The 27,611-nt window shown below is 36.6% G+C and overlaps 1 protein-coding gene across 6 annotated transcripts in view; it reads right to left on the reverse strand.

Annotated features, from left to right (window-relative positions):
* The window catches only part of fgfr3 (fibroblast growth factor receptor 3), a 205,133-nt gene that overhangs the window by 143,771 nt on the left and 33,751 nt on the right, over positions 1–27,611 (reverse strand). The window lies entirely within an intron of this gene.

Raw genomic sequence — 27,611 nt, forward strand, 5'->3', positions numbered from 1 at the left:
TACAACAAGACCATGTTTCCAACATCTGCAGCACGGGCAAAAAAAAAAAAAAAAATCAGCGACAAATGGCCTTTTTTATTGCAGGTAATTAGTTGTTTGCTTCCACCACGGAGAGAGACTGGACTCCTTCTTTTTCTGCAAATACTTTCCACATTTCTGCGATTACTCGAGGCCAATTGGTGGGCATGTGTGGATGGCATGTGGATGTGTACAGTACGAGTGTACGCATGTGGGTTTGTGTGTTTTCCTTCCGGGAAAACACTTAATATACAAAGAGTGTGTGCAGTATTTCACAGAAGAACAAAAAAAAAGGAACTATTATCGGTTTAGTTTACTGCAAATACATGCTTCGTGTTGCTGCTTCGGTCGTCATTTCGACTGGTTAAGTCTGGAAACACGTTAATAAGCTGCTTTTGGAGGAAAAACATGAACGGAGAAGTCATTATTTGCGATTGGACAGGAAACCTGCATGCGCCCAAGTATTTTAAGTACTGACTTAAACAGCAATAGACGTTTACAACCAGCAAAAAGTGAAATAATTCAACCACTTCCTGTTTGTTCTGTTTGATCATCTCTGATTTCTTAACTAAGATGAAATAAAACAGGACAAAACACCATCTGTTACTGGCAATTAGAGCTGGAACAGTCTTCAATGCAAGAATTAAGATAATGCAACTTCATAAAAGACCTGTCAAAGCCAGATTTTGACATTATAAAACCTAAAATTCAGATTATTGGATATTATCTTTTTTTTTGAGGAACAGTTTAAAAAAAATTACCTAATTACTGACTATTTTAACTTATCATCCTTAAAGATACACTACATGGACAAAAATATCAGGACACATCACACTTGTAGCTTATCGGACATCCCATTCTTATTGATTTTAAATATCCTGATAAAAATGTTCATGTCAGTTGCCATAAATGTCAAATGAATCGTTCTTTTGTGTCAAATTTTACTTCCTGTGTGAAAGTTTAGGAAATCAGACAATTATTGTATGGTCAGAGAGTAAAGTGAAGATTGTAAGCATAAATGATAAAGTAAGCAAAATAAATAAATAAATAAAATGCGTTATTGTGACAGTATTAATGGTAATATAACATAAGCTCATGACATTTATGCTCATGGTTTTGTAGCCCCGCCTCCCTTTTAGCAACAAAACACCTGAACACAAAGTGTCCCAATACTTTTGTCCATATATTCTATCATTTATCATCCATTTCAGTGCCTCATTTTTCTTCAAAAACATGCAATTAATAAGTTCTTCACAAGGTTATAATAGTTTGGATTTTTCATTATAGTTTAGTTTTATTTAGTTTTGACTTTTTTTTCTCTAATTAAGTTTTAATTAGTTTTCAGAGCAGGTTTGCTAGTTTTTATTAGTTTTCGTTATTTTCTAAATGCTTAGTTTTAGTTTAGTTTTAGTTTTTTTGTATATCTTTTCTCTTCTTCACTGTCGTATTCAAATAAATCCCGTACAGGACTCTGCCGCTTTCTCCCAGCTTTAGTCTCCATGTTTCCAGGTAGAGTGGGGACGAAAAGCTGACTCTAAACCACAAGTGACGAGAAGTGACGGACCGTTAAATATCATACGGTGCCGCTAGCTAAAATTACTTGAGGGAAATAAATCGATTTCATATCAATCCGACATTGGCAAAGACGAAAACAAAGGGAATTTTATCCATAATTTTTATACGTTTTAGTTAGTTTTATAAGCACACAATACAGTTTCAGTTATTTTTTTCTTTTAATTATAGTTTTTATTTATTTCAGTTAAAAATGTTTTTTCAATTCTAGTTTTCATAATTTCGTTAGTTTTCGTTAACAATAAAAACCTTGGCTCTCCAACCTGGAGAGCACCAAAGGGGACAGTTTTTTTCCCCACTTCCTTTGACTTTTTCCAACTTTCCAAAGAGCCCGCTAATGGTCAAAGCTCCAAAATTAAGACCCAAATTCGAATGACATTTTAAAGACACGTCCTCGCAGACACCGACAGCTTGTTCCAGACCGTGATGTCCTTCGCAGCGGTCCGTCTGCTTGCTGCGTCCCGCCAACAGATTCTCTTACTTCTGCTTCCTATGCTGACAAACTGCCAAGCGTTTGGCAAACTCCACACCCCCTCGGACCAGCCAGCATCACATGACCTTCAAAACAGGATCCACCACGACCACCCCCCCCCCCACTTCCAAACCCAACACCATAAAGACCACATTTCTCTTCCTCCATTTCACAGCTATGCCAATTGTAAATCCTTCTCGTAATGGAAAAGCTCCTTTTTTCTTTTTAGCCTCCCTTTTTTTTTTTTTTTTCTTTTTTATTCTTTGCTATGTGTAGTGAAAACCCCTAATCTCTGTTTAATATGGTTTGGCCGGATGTAAATACCTCCGGACAATGACTCTAATCTGGGCCAGCCTGACAACCTCACACCGTTGTGAAGAAGCCTGCCAGGAGGAGATGTGGAGAAAAGAGGGATGGCTCGGTGGAGATCAAGGAGCAGGGGAGAAAAGAGGAGCGAGAGAGGATGAGGACGGGAGTGGGGGGGGCTTCCCCAGCTTGTTGCCACTATTCTCTGCCGGGACTGAGCCGCACTTTATCAAAAGAGCCTCTAAAATCAAGTTAAAGATAGACGTTGCCTCTAAACATCCCGCCCCGGCCTGTGCCAGCCCCCCTCCCTCCCCTTCCCCATCCTCCTCCTCCTCTTCCTCCTCCCCCCTGACGTCTGGCCCTCTGCTCGGCTGCGCTAACGAGCATCGGAAGCTACTGTACGTCCAGAGCATCTTGGCAGCGTCCAATCGTCTTTGCTCCTTTCATACCCTCACCGACACCCCCCTCCACCCCCCCAGCCCCCAGCCCCCCACCCCCACCCCATCCCTCCAGCCTCAGAATAGGGCCTGGGTTTGGTCCACGGTAATTGTCATTCCAAAGACGAACTGGCCTAGTTTCAATTCAACAGACAAGTGTAAGAAGCTCGAACCTACAAAAGCCAGGATGTCGACGGAGTGTGTGTGGGGCTGGTGGACAACATAATCACACTTCCCTCAACAGCACGGAGGAACCAATCCGATTACAAGGCGCCTTTTCTTATCGCGAACGTACGAGTCAAAGCGTCCTATTTGGGCCGATAGACTGTCAATATACTTCGGAAAGAAAAAGAGCGGAGGGGACGTTTTCAGAGTGGACTGTGCTGCATCTTCACGTGGACTTTGGAGGCAAAAAGCGAGGCTTGGTCAGCAGTCCTGTATCCTGAGAGAAATGCTGAATCAGGGATGCAATTAGAGACAAAAAACAGAAATTGGAGAAAAAAAAACTGCTGGATATGAAAAATTAAGCACAAAACAGAATCGAAGACTTGTATTAAAATGCTCTGATGCTGTTCAGTGTTTTCTAATGTAGTCCTCTCTTGGATGCGATACAGTAAAATAAAAAGAAGAAGTTCATTATTTATAGGTTTTATTTTAATATTTTACTGGTCTGATCTAATTTAGATCATATTGGTCTGTATGTGGAACATGAACTAAAATGAGTTTGACATCACTGATTGTTAACCCATAAAGACCCAAACATCCACCGTTGGGCTGTGTATTGGCAAGAATCTAGCGATACGATACAAATCACAATACTAGGATCATGATACGATATATCATGATACTGTTAAAAAGGCCATTTTTTGTTTGTTTCTTTTTTTTTTAATGAGTATTTCCTTGAAGAATTGAATTACGCTCAAAATATGTCCAAACACTAAACATATTTTTATTTGATCAGAACAGGATCGAATGCTATATCACAAAATTTTCCTGTATTAAAACTTAAATTATGTTTTACAGACTTTACAGTTTAAGATCCTGCTCAAATGTTCATATTCTATTAGTTCAGAACTGACATCAAAACATTATTTTTGTGCAACCCCAACAAAGGAAGTAACATTGGCCTCTCAGACAGTAAAAAGTGCTTTTAGGATGCTTCAAATAACCAATATTTAATAAAACAGTGTTAAATAATAATAAACAAATTATAAACAATAAAGAAAAACAAAAACAAAAATGAACCTCTGTCATATCTGCATTTGAATAAATACCTAAAAATATCGATATAGTACTTTTTAATATCAATACAGTATTGTGAAATGAAATACTGCGATATATTGCAGAACCGATATTTTCGAAATGCTTGTTTTATGCCCAATTAATGATATATTTTACTGAAAGAAAATCACCTTTTCTGCAGTCTTCTCTGTTTTTGACATACTAACCTTCAATTTTAATCTGATCTGTAATGAACATTTTAATGATCAGTGAATTAAATACAGGAAAATATTTGATTAACCCTTAGGGGTCTGAGCCTATTTTGAGTATTTTTGATTTTGCCTTTATATACTATATAAAGAAATGTTTATAATACCCATGATTGGTATCTTTTTTTTCAGCACAACTTCATCTATCTCATCTGTCTATTATTTTTTCACTTTAACCTACTATATCAACATAAAAGGCCAAAAAACACACAAAAAATATAAAATCCAATTTGAAAAATTGATATAATTTATTGCATAAATAACACAAAGATGCTTAATGAACCTTTTCAAAGACTTTAAAAGTGAAAATTGGCTCCAAATATTAGGTATATAAAATCAAAATTGTAATAAATTAAAACTACACTCAAATACACAAATATTTGACATAAAAGCACATCTTTACATCGATGTTTTCTCTGGTTTACCACTCCCCCGGTCCTCCCAGTTTCCACATCCGGTTCAGGTGGAAGTCAATCTCACCCTTACCTGTAATGCTAATGCAGTCTGTGGATTAGAATCCACAGATTCAGCCAGTTCTTTTCATTTTGAAAAAGGACAAAAAATGACAAATACAGGGGTTGGACAAAATAATGGAAACACCTTCACCTCAAGATGATAATGCCCCAATCCATACAGCTAGAATTGTTAAAGAATGGCATGAGGAACATTCTAATGAAGTTGAGGATCTTGTATGGCCGGCACAGTCCCCAGACCTCAACATTATTGAGCATTTATGGTCAGTTTTAGAGATTCAAGTAAGACGTCGATTTCCACCGCCATCGTCTCTAAAAGAGTTGGAGGGTATTCTAACTGAAGAATGGCTTAAAATTCCTTTGGAAACAATTCACAAGTTGTATGAATCAATACCTCGGAGAATTGAGGCTGTAATTGCCGCAAAAGGCGGACCTACACCATATTAAATTATATTTTGTTGATGTTTTAAGGTGTTTCCATTATTTTGTCCAACCCCTGTATATGGTAAGAAATCTAACTTTATATCACTATAATAACGCTAAATTGTTTGTTTGCTCCAGATTCAAAACATCATATCTCCAGTTGTATTTGTCAATCAACATCAAATAAAAAGTGGGAGAGTATTTCACGTCCGCACTTTCAAATGCAATTATCCCCAGTGGTCTATGTGACCCACTTCCAACACTACGACGTGTTAAATATGTCATGTGATTCAGTCATGGGGCTATGACCGTGGACCCCTAAATGTTAATACTGATTAAAATGCAAAACACATAAGATAATGTTGTAATAAATGGTGATGAATCCCTTAAGAAAGGTTACATATAAAGAACATTTCATGTGGGAACTTACACAAAAGTAGAGCTGAGCCTTTTATGAGTTAATATCTTAAGTGTAATTTTGCATTTCACAAATTCATCCCATCAGTCGGATCGGAACCTTTTTGCGGGCCGGTTTTGGCCCACGCTCCACATGTTTGACACCTGTGTGTTCGATGAGTCATGAACAGAACCTACAACATTGTCATTCCACCCGTGAAGCAGCAGCTGATGAAAACCCTCTGAACACTCCACAGCATGAGGAGACGCCTGATTGAAACGTTAACCTTTGACCCCTGCTGACCCCCTCCAGGACCCTGGCCTTACCCCTCGGTGTGGTGAGTACATCTGCACCCCCCCCCCCCCCCCCCCCCCGTTCCATCCATCCGCAGACCAGACACACACCGTCCGATACCCTCCGGCAGAGATGACCCCTAAATGAAGTCCTGCCTGGGTGGGACGGCGTTCGGCGACAGAGACGTCACTGTCACGGAGCCACGTCGGTGTAAAGCCACACTTGTATTCCAGACTTCAACACGCACACATCAAAAGAGGACTAGAGGTTGGATTGTTCTGAGCTGAGGCGTCACCGTAGCAACACGGCCGACCGCACTACACAGCGGTGTCGTTCATAAAAACCCCCCCCACAGTAATCGTGTTTACACTTAAACACCGACTCTGTGCTTCGGAGGAGTTCACAATAATGACGACTTTGTTCATTAATCTGTTGAGGATTAGGAAGACGCAGCTTTTCTGCATGTTTGAATAAAGGCGATCGAAATGTGCAGCAGCGAGTACAGTAGAGTACAGCAGGGGTTTCCCGAACTTTTAAACCCGCAACCCCCAAAATAACGGTGTCGGAGACTGGTGACCCCCACTATCCCCCCAAAAAAACATGTGCACAGGAGTCATGAAATGATACTGTGGTATATTTGCCGCATTGCATTGTGGGTATTTGACATTTTACTCATTGTGTTCTGCTTTATGTGCAGGGGTTCAAGAGGGGGGGTTTATATTAATGTTTATGTATGTGTCTGTTTTACAATGCTTATTGGCCTTTTTGTTTTTTGTTTTTTTATTTCAAATTATACATTTACACAAACATGTATCTAGACATAAGGAACCACACAGATATCATACAAAAAAAATATACAACAAACCTACAAACCCACTAATCACAAAAAAGAGAGAAAAAAAACCAACAAAAAAACAAGATAAACAGTATTATCAACTCCTCTTTACAATGCTTTTTATTTCTATTAACGTGACACCATTAGTCAAACCTGTAGGCCCAACAATGCCATACTTGTTTGTCACTGTTGTCGTTCATGCCATATTAAAGAAACCTTTGCCCTTTCAAAGTAAAACCACTTCCTATGCACCTCAAAACTCTCAATATCCTTCCTTCAAAGTACAGGTGCAACAATACCATCCATAATCAGTCATAACCACCTCAGGAGACATATCAAGGGGACTCTGAAAATCATCTTGTGACCCCCCCCCCAATTTCGGACACTCAAGTCGGACTTTGACACGAACATTCAGCCGATAACATACCTGTAAACCTCCACAACAGCATAATTAGAGCAGGTTTTGACCAACTCAAACTGAAATCATCCCTGTTTATCTCAAACTTAATCTTACACGGACTTCCAGTTAGTTCAGATTGGGTGTCAAGTACTGGAACTAGTCTACTAAATAATATAAACCCAGTAGGACTCAGATAAATAGACTCAGGTTTAGTTGAGTCCAGATTAAAACCTACTGAACTGCTTTTGTGTAAGAAATGTGATATTAATAATAATATATATATATATATATATATATATATATAGACTATATATAAAAAATATATATATATATCTATATATATATATATATATAGATATTATATATATATATATATAAAGTGCATTCTGTTATGTTTTTTTTAATCATCACATCTACAGATATTGGGGTCAGTATCTCAATTTATGGAAATAAAAGGTTTTAGATCCTTTAATTAAGATTCATAGATGCACAGTGCATCTAACCTATCCATCTTTGGTCATTTAACCCATAAAAAACTCAGTACAAACTGTTGTGGCAGTTCCTCTCTCATTTAACCTTTCTTTAGTGATTTATCACCATTTATTATAATATTATCCTTTATAGTTTGTGTTTTTTTTTTTAGTGTAAATCATGTATTTTCCTGTATTTAATTTACTGATCATGTAGATGTTCATTAAAGTTCAGAGTAAATTCAAAGCCTCTTGAATCAGAAACAGAGAAAATCAAACAAAAAAGTGGCATTTTCAACAAATATATCAACAACTGAGCATAAACCCAGTGTGTCCATCCACTGTTATTAATCCAACTCCATGGGTTCTACTGGTGAATCAGTGTTGTAGAAGATGACAGTGTTTCCATGGTAACTATGGAGCCTCTGAACATCCAAATGGGTCATATCGGAGGGCCATGAAAAAATGATAAACTGTATTTTACACCAATTATTTACATGATAGGATTAGCGGATCAACAGGTCTTAAACATTTTGGATCAGTGGATGGTTTTGGTTGGCAGTGACTGATTGGGTCTTTATGGGTTAAAAATAAATAAACTGCTATAAATTGGTAAATATCCACATTTACTCCTGACCGAAGCAGCATTCACATATTCCGGGTACATTACTGAACAGCTGACAAGTAAATAAAACGTAAAAATTCCCATGAAGGCATATGATTTGGATGTGTAAATGAATCTCATAGGGGTAGATTTCAGGGTGTGGAGGTGGAGGCTGGGTGTGGGCGTGGCTTGGCGTTGGGACATTCAAGCGTTTACAGCTCTGTTTATGATGCTGTTTATTAGTGCGGTGGGACTGTGTGGGTCCGTCTCTCCGCTCGGTTGTTACCTCTCTACGTGAAACCTGTTGTTGATCTCGGCCGCCATGTGCTTCTGATCACCCCCGGGTGCCCACGCACACTTCCTGAGCTACTTCCTGTCCCGCACTGACCCGCCACACCGAACACCCAACCACCAACCTGTTTCTATGGTCTTGTTTTGTCTCCTTATGATTTTGTTCTCATCATTTATTTTCTCCTGGGTGAGGATTGGTGGGTTAACTCTACTCGCCTCAGAGCCGGACAGGAGCAGGAAAGCCTGTAATCCCATCATCCCTCTGCGTTTCCCTCCGGGCTCTGCCTGCACACAACACAAACCAACCAGAGAGAGGAGCCTCTGTTTGGGAGAAGGAACAACTGGAGCACAGTTGTCCTGAGACATCTATACCAGACATCTATACTAACACAGCCTGCACACTGTAATGGAGGCCCCCGCGGGCTTCGCCAATGTAAAATAACTAAAACTCCCTTTAACTAGGCAAAAATGAAACATCTGACTTTCATCAGCAGTGGAAGAAGTTTTCATAACCTAAAGTAAAGTTTATAGTTAGTCTACTACCACGAAAAGGTCTGTGAGAAACATCCACTAAAGTAAAAAAACAAAGGTTTAACAGCAAAAGTATTGAAGCAAAAGTACTAGTTTGGTCCACCTGACTGATATATTATATTTATGTTGATATTAGTGAAGCATTCAAAGCATTAGCATTAGCATCATGCTAATTATTTGCAAGTTTAAAGACAGTCCAATACCGGGAAAAGGCCTGCGAGAAACATCCACTACAGTAAAAGAAAGCGGAGTTTTAGCAGCAAAAGTGTTGAGGTAGAAGTGCTAGTTTGGTCCACCTGACTGATATATTATCTTTATGTTGATATTAGTGAAGCATTTGTAGCATTAGCATTTATCATGCTAATTATTGGCAAGTTTAAAGTTAGTTTAACAGCAAAACTACCAAGGTAGAAGTACTAGTTTGGTCCCTCTGACTGATATATTATCTTTATGTTAATACTAGTGAAGCATTCAAAGCATTAGCATTAGCATCATGCTAATTATTGGCAGTTTAAAGTTAGTCCAGTACCAGGAAAAGATGTGCGAGAAACATCCTCTAAAGTAAAAGAACAAGGTTTGACAGCAAACGTTTGAGGTAGAAGTACTAGTTTAGTCCACCTGACCAAACTAGCACACTAGTGAAGTATTAATAGTATTAGTATTTATCATGCTAATTATTAGCAAGTTTAAAGTTAGTCCAGTACCAGGAAAAGGTCTGTGAGAAACATCCTCTAAAGTAGAAGAACAAATGTTTGACAGCAAAAGTATTGAGGTAGAAGTACTAGTTTAGTCCACCTGACCAAACTAGCATACTAGTGAAGTATTTGTAGCATTGGTATTTATCATGCTAATTATTAGCAAGTTTAGAGTTAGTCCATTACCAGGAAAAGGTCTGCGAGAACTATTCTCTAGAGTTAAAGAACAGACGTTTTAGTGACAAAAGATTAAAATATTGAGATGAAAGTACTAATTTTGTCCCTCTGACTGATATCTTATCTTTATGTTGATTCTAGTGAAGCATTCATAGCATTAGCATTCATCATGCTAATTATTGGCAAGTTTAAAGTTAGTGTATTACCAGAAAAAGGCTTGAAAGATACATCCTTTAAAGTAAAAGAACAAAAGTTTAACAACAAAAGTATTGAGGTAAAAGAGCTGGTTTGGTCCCTCTGACTGATATATTATCTTCATGTTTATACTAGTGAAACATTCATAGCATTAGCATTTATCATGCTAATTATTAGCAACATTTTTAATCATAATACTATGTGAATCCAACACAAACTGTATGATGTTATAAGGGTGATGGTATGATGTGCCCCAATAATATGTTCATATACACTTTTACATTGGGATAAATACCATCGGAATTAACACTAATATTTATCTAAAACTCTTACTTAGCCTGCTTGGAATCAACATTGATTTTTTTTTTATTCTTACAACTTTTTTAAATGTTCTTCCTCTATATTTCTGAAATATTTATCATGTCCTGACCCCATAAATAATCATTAAAAGCACAAGCATCTGCTTAATTCAACTCTCACTGAAGCAAAATCAGCCTAAACTGATTTGACATTCATCATGATAATAACTGACATTAACGTTATATCATGACATTATTTCAAGTAAATGGAAAATGATGTTTGGAGCTCAAACTGCAGTTGTGATGTGTCCCAGTATTTTAGTCCATTATAGTAACTTACTGGTCACAACACCAACAACACATAAAAATGAGAAATATTATGAGAAAAATGCTGGAAAACACAGGTGTAATCTTTAATAAAAGTATAAAATCTTATTTGTAAAGTATCTCCAACAACATTCACTTGTGAGATGTATTGAGATAGAAATAAATAAAGCTGCATAAAATGAAAATACTCCAGTAAAAGTACAAAACATACACTGCTCAGTGCTTGTTAACAGTAGCAGGTATGTGTAGAACAGCCCCAGTGTGTCTATGGTAACCACTTCAGTAACCACGGCGACGGTGGCTGTGTGTGCTCCGCGGTCCGGCTTTGCCATTCATTCAGGAGTCAATGGAGTTTCCTAAGGAGGACAATGCAACTGTGTAGTGCTTCACACATGAAAATGTTCAATGCTCCTGTATTCAGGCAACGCCAACGTGCCATTGAGCAAAACGCTTGTACTTGACTCCCTACGGGCTGCGGTGAGGCAACTCATTGGCTGGCGGTCTGAGGCTGTGATTGGAATGTTGTTTCTTAGTGTGAAGTTATTCCTAAAAAAAAAAAAAAAAAAAAAAAAAAAAAATCAGCCTATAATTAATTCACTGATCTACGAGCAAACTACTTCCGAATAAAAGTAGTTAAACTTTACCAAAAAGAAAATAAATAAGTCAAAAGTCATGATTGGCTCAAGTTATCAAGATACAGTAATAAGTCAAATATTCAAATTCTATACGAACTAATGAGAGCGATTACACTGGTCAACAACAAATTTATTGTTTACGTTTTTGAGCTGATTTTGGATAATTTTGGTGTGCTGAATCCAAAAATCACATTCATTTTGCTCAATCAGGTCAACTTTCTGAACTATGCTACATATTGGCTTTTTAACATTTTTGCTTACATTTATGGGTATTTTCACATCATATGATACAAAATTCTTTCATATTTTTTGCAATAAACGAGTTCTGAAGATTTTAATTTTGCCAATTTATGATTAATGTTTTTTTTAATATTACAGGTGAATGAAATGGCTTCGACTAGAAGATCTTGCAAAAATAAGCCTGACGTATTCTGCTACATCTGCGGTGAATACACCATTGTACATAACAGGAATCAAGTCACAAGTTTCATAAAGTGTGCTTACCAATCTTATTTTGGTATTAATTATTATATTTTGTGAGAAGATCAAATTTTTCAAAATCATATTAGCAAAAAAACCTGACCTGATTGAGAAAAACAGATGTCATTTTTGGATTTTGCGGTGCAAAATGGTCCTTAATTCAGTTGAAAAAACCTAGACAACTTGCAAAAATCATTTTTTTGTAACCCAGTGTTATTAATTGAAAGGATATGTATGTATCTGAGCTACAAGTTCTGACTCCAAACATTTCTGCAGTGTAGAACATATTCATCTATGCTAATGTTTGGATAGAACACGTCCTCTCTGACATTTAACATATTATACACTATGTTACATTTCATAAGCCATGACGAGCATTGATCTAAGTCATATGTAGCAGCTTTTATAATTGTCAGTGTGATATTTTTAATCAAACTGTCTCATATTTTTTACCTGAGGAACCAGAGATGTCTCGAAACTGCGTAAACAACACAGATAAGAGATAAGAGACGAGCCAAAAAGCGTCATGTACTGTTGTTTTAAGTGATGTTTCAGTTTGTAGTTTCATTATACATTTAGTTACAATTATTCATGAGACGTCTTTTGTTTAATGTTTACCAGGGTAGCACTTGGACACATCAGATAGAAGTATTCTTTCGAACGCAAGATCTATATACATGTACATACATAATGAAACTTTCTCCTTACCCCTATAACGCCAAATGGGTCATATTTGATACATGAGTTTTGAAGCCCTCTACATGATCAGTAAAAAACCTGATGTATACAATTAGATACATGCAATACACAGATAATCCACCAGGGGGGAGGAATTCATTCACCAGAGGCCTTTTTAGTGACGCTACAAGATTAAATTAATGAGGAAGGAGGAAGAACTTTGCCAATTTTGAGAAGGAATTACCAATTTGTTAGACATGTTTGTGTTATATTATGATTTTGTTTATTCAAAAATAATACTATTTGAGCATTGAGACCCGATGTATCAAATACGATACAAAACTGAAACTCACATGGAAATTGATATCTGAAAAAAAAAAAATTGGGGGTTGTTCAGAAGGACCAATAAAGGCTCCAGTTTCAAAGAACTGGAATTTTCTATAAATGATTTACAGGGTTAAATATCTTGGAAACATTGTTCAATCATCAGTTTTATCGTTTGTATGTAAGATTTAGCCAATTTTATCTCGGAAGCGGACAATCTCCAAAAATCTGTATACCAGTGTTACCCTTCCTATAAACATCTTGGGTGTTATTTTCTTATTCCTGTATGTAAATTTTAGTACTAATGTTTCCGAAGTACATGGTAGTGTCTGTTAACCGCCTTTACTTTTGTTCTACATTGATCCGATACACAGTGATGCCTCCATAGAACAGAGTATAGCTAATCCTCATGGTTAAGAAGCAGAAGCTAAGCCAGTTTGATCGATAAATGACCCTAAAGACTGATCGATAATCATAATTGATCTGGATTAATTGGCTGAAGGTGCAATTTCAGCACTTTTTTAACCGTCTTTTGATTAAGTAAAGTGAAAATAGACTGAATCTTCCTGGTAAAATAACATTTACACCAGTAGCTCCATCATAACAGGAACTAAAAAGATATTAGACCCTTACAATAACCTCTGCCAAACACTTTATTCATGACTTTATGTTGATACCATCTATCTGTTGTGGATTACCGCCTCCCCTGTATTTTCTATATTATGGGATGGTTTGCGTCAGTTAGCGGCATGCAGCAGCAGCATGATGTGACAAACCAAGGTCTATGGAAGCAGGTAAAGGTCACTAATGCCATCATACTTTCTGAAGACGTCTGAGTCTGGGTTAGGCCTCAAAAGTAGAGCCTGTCCTAAATAAACAGATCTTAAAATGAGGCTATTACACTGCTGAAAGTAAGCAAAATTGACTTTGCGGTGATACACAGCAGATAAACCGCCACACACTGCGCCAGAAACGAAGGAAAAGTTGTCACACGAGGAAAAAATGCAGCAAATTACCAGATACACCACACTCAAAAATAACATTTCATGGGAGTTTTAAGAAATTTCTGACTTTGGGCTTTAAAAAAAAAACCCCAAAACCCCAAAACTGGAGTCACCTCGACTGTCATTTCTCCGTTCCACACCAAAGTCTGCCTTCGTCTTCCCTTCCAAGGAGAAAAAGGCTTCCATTACGCTCTGCAGACATTACAAGGGTTTATTATTTTAGCTCTCCTGGCAAAATAACATAAGGGGAGAGTGGGGGGGGGGGGCAGGGGGGAGACGTGGGAGGGATGGAAGCCCAGTTTGGTTTCAATATTAGATGTGTCAGCTGCCCTGGATGTGGGGGGGCGTTAAACAGAAGTGCATGGAGAGGCGTGAGCACAGACCCAGATCTTTATGAACGACCACAGCAGCAGCAGCAGCAGTGGCAAAAGGCCAGAAAAGATGGATGGATCACACAGACGAGACAAAGAAACAAAGAACGGAAGGATCGAATGCACTTACACAGCGTAGTACAGTATTAGCTTATGTTCCAAACATTTACTGACAGTACAGGGCTATTTTTGCAGACTCATTTTCAGTTTATTTCGCTTGTTTCAGCATAAAAAACTGATGAGATTCCACAGCTGGAGAAGAAGTATGGAGAAAAATCCTAATATTACCTGAAGGGCAAGGACCACAGCGCCAAAATGAAGCCAGTGTGGAAGCAATAGTACAGCTGTAATACCACAGATGGCCACTAGGGTTGGCTACTAAAGCTACAAATCACATAGACTTGCACTGAATTTCACTTTCACTTTTGTTTTTTTGAGGGATTTGGTTCTTATTAGTTTTATTTTCAATTATCATTCAGCATTAGTTCACCCATGACCCCTCATGCTCCTGCAGCTTTGCACCATTTGTCCAAATTTATTTATTTATTTATTTATTTGCACATCATAAAACAGCAAGAGAAAATAAAAAAACAACATTCAAACAAGTAACATCATTGTGCAGGAGAGGTTAGAAGCCAAAAAAGGCTTATATCACAGGTGTCAAACATGCGGCCCGGGGGCCAAATCTGGCCCGCCAAAGGTTCCATTCTGGCCCGCGGGATGAAAGTGCAAAAATGAACCTGAACAGTCAAAGTTGTCTAAATCATTTTGGTTCCGGTTCCACATACAGACCAATGTGATCGACAGTAAAAATTAACAACACAATAACCCATAAATAATGACAACTACAAATTTTCTTTGTGAAAAATTATGTGGGAAAAATTTAAGTGAAAAAAAATAAGGTTACACTTTGAAAATATTTACATTTACAACCCAAAATGGGCAATTTTAACAGTATTCTGCCCGTTACTAAATGTTTTGTGTTAATAATAAGAGATGTAATATGGTAGAAATTGTTCAAATTTTAGTTCCAAACTCCAAAATTTTAACAATATTCTGCCTGCTACCAAATGTTTATGCAACATTGTGTGTAATGTACATGTATAAATAATAAGTCGGGGCATAATATTGTTAAAATTGCACTAATTTTTCAAATGAAATTTCTGTTTTCTCAGGTTATTCACATCTTTTTTGTAAAATGTAAATATTTTCATAATTTAATTGGGGTTTTTTTGTACTAAAACAAAATGAAAAACTTGGATTTGTCATTATTTATAGGTTATTAAGTCATTATTTTACTGGTCTGGCCTGCTTGAGATCAAATTGAGCGAAATATGGCTCCTGAACCAAAATGAGTTTGACACCCCTGCTTTAAATCATTATATTGGAGTGATATTTTATGAATGACTATAATCAGATAGTAAAACTGTGTTGGCTTCTCTATATTTAATTAGCAACTTTCCTACAAACATCATTTGGCTGCGACAGATAAGAGGAAAGATGAGGAGCGAGCAGATGCAGGGAGGGAAATGGAGGGAAGACAGAGGGAAGAAGAAGAAGATGAAAGAGGCTAACACATGCACGTTGACAGCCAAGGCGGTCAGCACCCACTCCCACCCACCGACACTGTCTGTGTGCCGGCCGGCGCTCTGTTTCCATTCACAGAAATGTAAATGTGCTGCAGCAGAGCCAGACAGGACAGCTCTGCTCCTGGTTTGTGGTCAGGGACACAGAAAAGACCGCAACCGAGGTGTTCGAGGCTCTTCAGGACCTGGGCCGGTTCTCAATACCAAGTTCGCAGAGTACGATCTTGGTCAGAACGGTCCCAAAGTCTGTCTGTAATTGGAACGGCTGGTACTTGCGAACTTTCCTCCCTGTCTCTGCTGCATTTCTGTCACCAGCTCCCTAACGTATTACCCTGTTAACTGTTAAAAGACAATTATGCATCCAATTTCACATTACGTTTGGGAAAATGGGGCACTGTATGAATGAAAACAGTGATTTCAGATGACAGTTTTATGTTTTTCTGACAATTTCTGACCTGAATTCTGCTTCAACTGTACATCAGTGCATATTATTCCATGTCATTTTCAGGTTCTTACAATGGGAACTACAGTTTTTCCCCAAAACACATACAAAAGTTCAAACTGAGGTTGCAATTTGACATAAATAACATTAACTTAAAGCTGCAGGAACCTAAATATGAGGGGAAAAACCGAGAATGAACCTGGAAAAACCTCATCTCAGTCCAAATCCAAAGACTTAGTAGAAAAATGGATGAAAATGAGAGGGAACAGAGGAGTAGAGTAACTTATATGTCACATCTGATCACTGATTTGTAATTACAGCTGTCAATCATGCATTTAACACCACCTACCTGTCTGAAATCACCTGTGATTGGACAAAATCTGGTCAGGGCTAAAGACCATTGGAGCACACGAATCACAGTAAGCTGAAAGTGAATTCTGGAAATTCTGCTAAATGGCACCAAATACTTTACAGAAGAGAACATTTAAGGTCTAAAAATGAGATTATCAAGATTTTAACCCTTTAACCCCTTTACAATTTTGACATTTTGTTTCTGTTTTTAAATTTTAACTTGTTTTATTTATTTGATTTTATTGTTCCTTAATGTTTTTATTATTTTTTACTGTGCTTTTAGTCTTCTGTACATCACTTTGGTCCACTGTGGTTGTTTTAAAGTGCCATATAAATAAAGTTGGATTGGATTAACCTGACGTGTCTGTGGTGAGCGTTCTGAATGGATGATTTATTTTAAATATTTGTAAAACTTCAACCGTTTGCTCAATAGGAAAAATTTAAAAACTTGCTGATAGAATAGACCTTGTTCTTTCCAAAGACATCTGAGCATGCTCAGTTCACCCCCCACCACCTGTGGAATGGGGGGGTAAAACAGAGCAGTGAGCAAGACCGACTTCCAATGAAAATACAGTAAAAATTGATAAAAATAGACAATTTTTAAAATTTATTTATTTATTTTTTTTACACCGTTACCCTTGTTTTTTATTTCTAATGTTTTTTTTGCATTGTTGTTGTTATTTTCCTTTATTTTATGTGTCTGAAAACAAGACTAAATCTGAGGAAAAAGGTACTCAAAACAAGTGAAATTATCTGTCCATGCATCAAGAAAATTTAACTTGACAAGATTTCTTGAATTAAGATTGTTAAATCTAGAAATAAGCATGTCTACAGAGGTCTGAACACTTAAAATATATGTGTGTGTATGTATGTATGTATATATGTACATATTGTTGGTTTAGACAAAGGGATGAGGGCTAATAAGTTATGCTTCTTCTCACTCCTTTTCGAATATGACTTTTTTTCTTTTGTGTGTATTATTATTTTATGCTTCCTTGAATTTTCATTTCTATATTATGTTGTGCAAAGAAGTCAATTAGTAGCTTGTAACATTATCATATTCGAAAATAAATCAACAAAAAAAAAAATAATAATAATAATAATAATAATGATACGAAATTGAGTCTTAAAACAAGATAAATTATCCAACACTTTTAAGTCTCTTTTTTTTTTAATCTCGGAAACAACCCAATAATTTGCAGAGTGGAGTTCAACCAGGTGTCAAAAAGCAGCTGGACTGATTTAAAAAAAAAAAAAAAAAAAAAAAGAATACTAAAACAAAAACTACTGGGACAAATTTAAAATACTTGTCATTGTTCATATTAAACATCCTAAATCTCTTATTAATGTACATTCTGAGTGAGTTATTTAATAAAAACCTGTCAAATTTAAATTCCTCTCTTTGTCTTTTTCTGTTATTCCACCTATTTTGACCCTAAAACACATAATAAAACAAAACCACTGAATAAAAGGAACACAAACACATACTCACAGCAGCTTTTATAACAGTAGCATGTTTACCTGGAATAATATCTCAGGGGTTAAAGGGTTAAAGACTTAAAAAAAGATACATTTTGTGACATTTTTTGCTCAAAAATAAGATGTAAGATGCAGTGTTCTGCCTGTTTTTGGTCGGTCATATAAGGAGTCTGTGCTAACGGTGACGAAAAATGAGCAAAATAAAGTCACATAAGCGTGAAAAGAAGAGGCATAAAGAAGACAGGATGACACTGGGATGTTTGTGTGTGGCTCGAGGGCCGTTTGGAGAGTACAGGGGGGTCAGTGGATGAGTGAGGGGTGGGACGGATGGAGGCTGGATTGTCCCCCTGTGTCTTTGTGTGTGTTGGACTCCTTACAGCTCGGTACACAACCTGCCATCTGTTTGCCTCTGCCAGCGACAAAACACGCTCTTTCAACAGGGGGCTGGCTCCGAGTGTGGACACACTCGCGCTCACACAAACGTGTTTATACATGCACGAGGACGGCGTTTATTGGCTTTAAGGCGCAGGTGCCGTCCATCGTGAAAAATCAATCAGGATTATGCAATTTTAACCACGAACGGTCATGAATCCAAACAGACAAAATGGGAGAAAATAGAGGAAAAAGGAGAAAGCGGACGTAACTTTCAATTAATAAAACCCACATCAACCAGTCGCTTCAGAGCACAAAAATATTTTGTCAGATTTGAGTGCCGCTCCAGCTGACTACCCATAATCCCCCCCCTCAGTGCACCCTCCGAAAGCAGTCCCCCTGATACGATACAACGAGCCTCTTTGTTCCCCTCCATGTCTGCCTTATCTGTTAAGTATCTCAACAATTTCCTTAAGGGGAGCTTTGTAATTAAAAACCCGCCGTATGTCAACACCGCTGTCAGCCAGCGGGCAACGAACCGTCCTGAACCGCAGCCAGAGGTAGAGCTCTAGACTTGTAAAGGTGAGCGCGTACATGCTGCAAAGACATCATTAGGCTGAAACAGGTAGTGGTGGCGGCCGACAAGAGGGTGAAGGAAGTGATGGAGACCTGAAAACCAGCCAGAGAGGAGAAAAAAAGAGCAAGATTTAAAGCTTAAAACATATTTGAGTTGAAATACGTTCTCTCTGTCGTGTGTTTTTAGTCCAACGGTCCGAAGGGTCTGATGGACTATTGGTATCAGCTGTCGTCCATCCGTCCATAAACATTTTTCCAAGAACCTTCTTCTGCGAAACCATCTGTCAGAATGACTTGACATTTGTTGTGGAATATCTTTGGGGTAAGGTCTACCATGTTTGTTCAAAGAATTGGAAAATATAGATTTCTGAATTTTTGAATTTTTTTATGTTTTTTTTTTTAAATATTTACAAATCCCCATTGGTTTATAATGGGATACATTTCAAAGTGCTATAAGTTGAAAACAGCTAGAGATATTGATATAATTAGTATTGGGAATAGATCAGAAATAACATATGAGCGTTCATTTGGTGCCATGACCTTTGACCTTGAAAGGTCAAATCCAAGGTAATCTATGCTATGAATTGATTCTGGCCAACAGTTTTGAGAAGAAGTATCTAGAAATCTGGACAGAGGTTCCTTGGGGTAAAGTCTACTAAGTTTGTTCAAAGAATTGGGAAATACAGATTTTGGAATTTCTTGTGAATTTTTGACATTTTTAAAATCCCCATTGGTTTATAATGGGTGTGCTATAACTTCAAAACAGTTGAATATATTGATATAATTACTACTGGAAATAGATAAGAAGTCATATATGGGCTTTCATTTGGTGCCATGACCTTTGACCTTGACTGACCGTGAAAGATCAAACCCGAGGTCATCTATGTCCAGATTTTTAGAAACTTATTCTCCAAAACCACCAACCAGAATTAACTGAAATTCATAGCAGAGGTTCCTTGGGGCAGGACCTCTCAAGTTTGTTCAAAGAATTGAGAAATATTGACTTGTGATTTTTTTTTAATGAATTTTTGAAAATGTAAAAATCCCCGTTGGTTTATAATGGGACACATTTCAAAATGCTATAAGTTGAAAACAATTGAAGATATTGATATAATGACTATTTGTAATAGCTAGGAAGTCACATATGGGCATTTATTTGGTGCCATGACCTTTGACCTTGAAAGGTCAAATCCAAGGTCATCTATGCTATGAATTGATTCTGGCCAACGGTTTTGAGAAGAAGTATCTAGAAATCTGGACAGAGGTTCCTTAGGAAAAGGTCTACCAAGTTTGTTCAAAGAAATGGGAAATATTGATTCCTTAATTTCTTGTGAATTTTTGAAATTTTACAAATCCCCATTGGTTTATATTGGGACACATTTCAAAGTGCTATAACTTCAAAACAGTTGAAGGTATTGATATAATTACTATTGAAAATAGATCGGAAGTCACATATGGGCTTTCATTTGGTGCCATGAACTTTGACCTTGACTGACCGTGAAAGGTCAAATCCAAGGTCATCTACGTCCAGATTTTTAGAAACTTCTTCTCCAAAACCAACAGCCAGAATCTATTGAAATTCATGGGAGAGGTTCCTTGGGCTAAAGTCTACCAAGTTTGTTCAAAGAAATGGGAAATGTTATTATTTTTTTTAATTTCGTATGATTTTTGTTTTTGTTTTCTTAAATTCCCATTGGTTTATAAGTGGAAAACTTTCAAAGTGTTACAAGTTCAAAACAGCTGAAGATATTGACAAAATTACTATTGGCAATAAATAGGAAGTCACATATGAGCTTTCATTTGGTGCCATGACCTTTGACCTTGACAGACAGTGAAAGGTCAAACCCAAAGTCATCTATGTCCACATGTCTACAAACTTCTTCTCCAAAACCATCAGCGAGAATCAGTTGAAATTCATAGCAGATGTTCTTTGGGGCAGGTCCTACCAAGTTTGTTCCAAAAACTGAGAAATATTGATTTGTGATTTTTTTGTGAATTTTTGAAATTTTAAAAATCCCCATTGGTTTATAATGGGACACATTTCAAAGCACTATAACTTCAAAACAGTTGAATATATTGATATAATGACTATTGGCAATAGATAGGAAGTCATATATGAGCTTTCATTTGGTGCCATGACCTTTGACCTTTAGGGACTTTGAAAGGTTAAACAAATCTCAGTTAATGTCTTTAAATATGCCGTTGGACTACAGTACCCATGGTCCTATTTTTAGTAAGTGTTCCTACAGTGAAATAAAAGAGACAAAGCAATTGGATAAAAAAAAGCCCCATTAGAGAGCAGGTGGTATAGGTTAGGAGTGAACAGACAGGCAGGTCTCCATTTTCATCCATAATTCATAAAGCGACAGGCAGAGGGGGGTTTCAAAGGGCATTAATGAGGTGTATTAATACGAATGGCTGTGGTCGGTCGGAGGCTGCAGGCTGACAATGACCTACTGATCTACAGATGTCTACAAAGATGTTCCATATCACTAACACCAACTCAGATGGACTTTAACACAAACCTCCGACAGGCTGATGATGACTGAGAGGGTTTTATAGTTACAAAGAGAGATGAATGTTCCACTAGTAAGTACATCAAAACAAATACGACACAGTATTCACATGCACACATTATTCTGAATTTGACAGTATAATTCACTTGGATTTTCTGATTCAAGTGTTTTTTTTTTTTATTCATTCATGTGTCTTATTCCAATATTCTTTGGCCATGTATACAATAAGTTTGGAAAATGATTCTAATTTGTGTGTTTTACGGCAGGTTTTAATACATGGCTGTCTGTAAAGTCTGTATTTGTGGACAAAAATGCCTACTCTTTAATATTATGACAGAAAATATCAACAGGTTTATACAAAATCCAACCTTTTTCTTGAAAATGTTTGAACAAAAGAGGGAGGTTGAGTTCATAAAGTGGAAAATTTGCCACCGTGGACGTAACACGAATCATGAAAACAGAAGAAAAGTAACAAAACGGCACCAACAGCTCCATCCATTTCCATATTTTAACAGGATGAACACCATGTTTATGTCAGTATAATCACAATATTCATGAACTATTCACTTTCATTAGTCATGTAGGATCATTATCTTCTACAGAAAATAAATGGAATATATTATGCATGTAAACAGCAATCACCAGACTGAACCCTTTTCTATTCAGTCACAGGAAGTGTTAACATGATAAACCACTGCTCTGAATAAGACTAATGGGATTATTGATTCACTGAGACGACAAAACAAGACTTTTTCCAATACATTACATTAAGGAAACACACATGCCTCCATTTAATCTAACAAAAAATCCTATAAAGTCAAGAAAAACCCTGCAGTCTCATACCTTTATCTAAATATTTAACTGTAGTTGTGACATAACGTGTGATTTCGCTGCCGTCTTCTTTACTTTGCCTTTTGTTTGACTCAAGTACATGGTTTTCTCTTCACTCTGTGATCTGATATGAAACGCTTTTGTAACGTTTCGCTTAGCAACAGCCATTTTCCACTTGTGCTTCACTATGTTATCCTTGGAAAAAGACTGCGTCTAGACAGTAATACTCTGTAAGTGCTTAATGAAAATCTCCCTGAAACATAATGTGCTTAGAAGAGTGAGAAAACACAGAGCATGTTCACATTTATGAGGTGATTTCCATTAAGCACATAAAGATGATCACCGCATACAGTGGCTTTAAATCTCAATCTGAATCTGAATCATGTTTTAATGGCATTTAAGTAAACAGGGTTCACATGACTAGAAATTTACTTCAGTGGTTTGGTGAAAAAAGAGGCAAGAAGCACGCAGTAAAAAATAAAATAAAATAGACTAAAGTAAATAAAGTAAGAGAGTCACAGTGAAATATCAAATTTTTGATTGATTGATTGATGCATTTATTTTCAATATGAATGTCAAAAAAAAGAAAAATAAACAAAACATTTAAAAATAAGACAAATAATACATGTTCAAAAAGGAGTGAGAAGAAGCATAATTTATGGACTCCCACCCCTTCTCCTTAGATAATTAATTAATTAATAATAATAATAATAATAATAATAATAATAATAATAATAATAATAATAATAAAAATAATAATAATAATAATAATAATAATAATAATAACGAAGTGGTTATTGACACAGTACTGTGACAAGAAATATCAGTTTGTCTATTACCACAGATCCAATCAGCACCCTTGTTATATCGTGTCTAGACCATCATGTACATCCTGAAAAGTACCAAGGCAATGATATGGCGAATAGGTCAACCCAAGATACAGCAGATATTCAGTTCACACGGTAATGTGTCGGACTGTAATACGGAAGACCCGGGTTCAATTCCTGGTCAGAGTTTTTTTTTTTTTTCCTAAAGATTTTCAAACCCCTCCAGAACTGGGTCCTGATTGGCCCAATCTTGTGACTAAATCCAATCCAATCTTCTAAAAAATGCCAGATCAGCAGCTGATACCAATCTGTAGATTGGATTAGGACATCCCTAACATTTACGGAACCTGTGACACAAATTTGTAAACCATTAAGTGTAAAACTTGTGTTTGTCTAAAAAATGCGATCTTTGTAACCCCTTGACGTCACAACCTGTTTGTTCTGTTTTTTGTTTTTCTATTTGTTAAAAAGCTTTCAGAAATAAAGACTTTTAAAAAAGCTGATAATATTTGCTATGATTCCAGTGGAACTGACTCACAGAAGTAGCCCTCTATGATCCCCTGGTAAATGGGACCCTGATCGGTGTTTAATGTTTCATTCTCATCCAGAAAAGTGTCCGGAGTGTCTACTGGATTAAGCGCTCGATGGACCGAGCATAGAACGGCTATTGTTCAGCAAATCGTCCTTCTCCAAATCTTATTTGGCCTACACACTTCCTGCGCTTGCCAGAGATTTCTTGATAATGTTGCCAGGGAAATGAACATTCATGCAGAGTAAGTGTTTCTGAAGAAGCAGAAGAAGCAGAAGAAGAAGAAGCAGAAGAAGAAGAAGAAGAAGAAGAAGAAGAAGAAGAAGAAGAAGAAGCAGAAGAAGAAGAAGAAGAAGAAGAAGAAGAAGAAGCAGAAGAAGAAGAAGAAGAAGAAGAAGAAGAAGAAGCAGAAGAAGAAGAAGAAGAAGAAGAAGAAGAAGAAGAAGAAGCAGAAGAAGAAGAAGCAGAAGAAGAAGAAGAAGAAGAAGAAGAAGAAGCAGAAGAAGAAGAAGAAGAAGAAGAAGAAGAAGAAGAAGCAGAAGAAGAAGAAGCAGAAGAAGAAGAAGAAGAAGAAGAAGAAGCAGAAGAAGAAGAAGCAGAAGAAGAAGAAGAAGAAGAAGAAGAAGAAGAAGAAGCAGAAGAAGAAGAAGAAGAAGAAGAAGAAGAAGAAGCAGAAGAAGAAGAAGCAGAAGAAGAAGAAGAAGAAGAAGAAGAAGAAGAAGAAGAAGAGCTGTTTTGCTAGTAACTGTCAGCTGTGAGGAAGGGTGTCATGAAAAGCCCACACATGGAGCGGCTCTCATTTACATAATAGGATGATTAAAGGGTAGTGATGTTGAGTGCTCTGCAGAAAATTGCATCGCCATCATACTTTAGGAAAGAACCCGTCGATAAATGCATAGTGAGAGGCAGAAGAACAGGGTCCTTAAAACGGTTGGACTTCAAAAGCCTCTCAGATGCACCGTGTCCAGGTGGACGAACACTCATCAGCTGTTGTTACAGATGCTATTGTTCCTTAACACTATAATGCACCTGAAATCGAGGCTGTTCAAACCATACTTGTCTTTTTGCAACTCTGGGGCAGAAGAATCAATGATATTCACGCATTTTAACATTAAAACTCTAACACGGATTGAAGTGTTATGTCATTTTTTTGTAGATCTCTGGTAAGGACATGTTCTGGTGTCCTATCTGTTTAACCCACTTTGGATTTATTTTAAAAATAGGTGTGTCTGCATTAGTCAAATGCATAAGTATGTCCAGAAAATCATTTTGGACCATGTTCAGTGATGCATGACTCAGATGCTGAAGCAAGACCATAAGATCAAGGATCACCAAAATGGCCTGATAATGTCTGTGATACTACAAAATAAGAGCATGTACGGTAAGAAAAAGTAGACGTTACATTTATTAAGCAACAAAACTATATTCTTTTCATTTTTAATTTTTTTCTTCGTTTGCCTTCAAATTGAACATCTTGCCCTCCTCGTAGATTCTAAAGCTTGATATATTTTACATTGTTTGACATATTTCAACCAATATAAAGCCTATAAAGGATTAAACGAATGCAGGAGATCCGTGCCACAATACGGCACTGACTGAAAAAGCCAAACACCTGAAGAGAAATGAAAAAAATGGAGGACTTCCTAGTTTGTACACGTCGTCAAAATGCATAGAATATTTCTCAAATGGGGCGTTTGTTCTTTATCCTAATAAAAATTCCAGACTTTTTCAAATCTGCCATTATTTTCCCCCAGACCTTGGCTTGTACTTTTATACTTGCATTCCTACTTTTTTGGTTGAGATTGTACCTGTTGTGTGTAGTAGAAAAGTTAATTTTAATAAATGTATGAATGAATGAATGCATAATTGGCAGTAAATTATGTTTTACTGACAGTAACGTTTTCAAAACCTATGAAAATCACAAAATATTCCTGCTTTATTAGAAGACTTAAAGTCGAGCAGCATCACTGTTTTTAAAGGTTTGATACCAGCAAATGAACTGACCTTCACCTTTTCCTTTAAAAATCCACCGCTAGTTTAAAACATTAAAGTCTGGAGAAAAAAAAAACCCAAAAAAAAACGGGGACAACGGGAAAACTTTTTCTGAATCATCCATAATTGATTAGGTTTCTCATAACCCCCTACTGTAATGTTAAAACTTGTACAGATGGTTGAGATGGGAAGGAGTCTATGTTGGAGGAAATGTGGAGAACAGCTGACAAATTATTTCTATATATTTTAGAGCCATCTGGTCCAACTGGCAGGAGGGAACATGAGCAATACATGGCAGTTTGGTCACTGAATTCAGAGCTGTTTTATTGGGCGAGACATTACTGGCGGCCAGAAAGAAAACAGTCGAGCGAAATGTGAAGAAAATTACATATGTGCAGATAAACGCCTGCAGTACAAAACAATTATTCCAATTATCCGACTATATTTTGGGATATTTTTATGTTTCATTACTTTGAACACATGACCTTCAACTAAATCCATCTACTGATCTAAACTGTTTAATACCTGTTGATCCACTAATTCTATCAATACGTGTAAATAACTGGTGTAAAATACAGTTTGTCATCTTTTCATGGTCATCAGATATGATCCATTTGGATGTTCAGAGGCTCCTTAGTTACCATGGAAACACCGTCATCTTCTACAACATTGATTCACCACTAAAACCCATGGAGTTGAGGGTTATTCTATCGGAAACACAGAAAACTGAAGACTTTTTCAGCAAAATATATCATTAATTGAACATAATATCCACTGTCATTGATCCAACTCCATGGGTTTTACTGGTGAATCAATGTTGTAGAAGATGACAGTGTTTCCACGGTAACTACGGAGCCTCTGAACATCCAAATGGGTCATATCTGATGACCATGAAAAGATAACAAACGGTATTTTATACCAATTATTTCCATGTATTGATAGGATTAGTGGATGAACAGGTATTAAACAGTTTAGATCAGTAGATGGTTTTGGTCGGTGATGGATGTTTGAGTCTTTATGGGTTAATAGTCAGGTGTGTCATTTTAGTTCCAAATTCCAACAGTTTTGTGTCTGTTACTACAAGTTTTGTGCTTTGTAGATGCAATGTGATCTACATAAAATGCACATGTATATATGATAAGTTGATGCATAACATCGCACTTATATTTCTTAAGAAATTTCAGATTATTCACATTTTTGTTCAAAACTAGTTGGAAATGTGAAAAAAAAAGTTCCATAATTTAATTTTATTTTTTTGCACTTAAACACACAGAAAAATTCTCATTATTTATAATGTGATTATGTTAACCCTTTCATGCATGAATTATGAGAACCTTAATCAAAATTTTTTCCTGAGTGTTTTTATTCCTCTTTAGGCATGAAAAAAACAATGCGATTGAAAATTGTCTTCTGAAAAAATAAATAAATAAACAAATAAAATAAAAATAATTTTAAAAATGTAAAAAAAATACATAAAAAAATAATAATAATGAAAAAAAATTCTTATGAACCTGTTTTTCATAAAGTGGCAAAAATGTGCACTCAGCTGGACACCATACGTTTAATTTTTGATGCACAGAAACATGCATTTACTGATAAATTGTGTGAAAACTATGGAAAGGGTTTGTGATTCTGGGGGTTTATGCTCAGGAGAGATCTACGTAATGATACCAATTCGTGTCAGAAAAGATATGGAGTGTCTTAAAACTTTAGTAAAGATATGTGTAAAAAAAGAAAAAAAAAAACAAACAAAAAAACAACAACAACAAAAGAACAACAAAAATCCATGAATATAAAAGAGAACAGCTGTAGAATAAGTGTCCACTGGAGTGACCACTGTGCTTGAAAGGGTTAATATTTTACTGGTCTGGCCCACTTGAGATCAAATTTGGCTGTATGTGACCCCTGAACT

This window comes from Sphaeramia orbicularis, chromosome 22, assembly GCF_902148855.1.
Source record: "Sphaeramia orbicularis chromosome 22, fSphaOr1.1, whole genome shotgun sequence".
In the NCBI taxonomy this organism is placed as follows: domain Eukaryota; kingdom Metazoa; phylum Chordata; class Actinopteri; order Kurtiformes; family Apogonidae; genus Sphaeramia; species Sphaeramia orbicularis.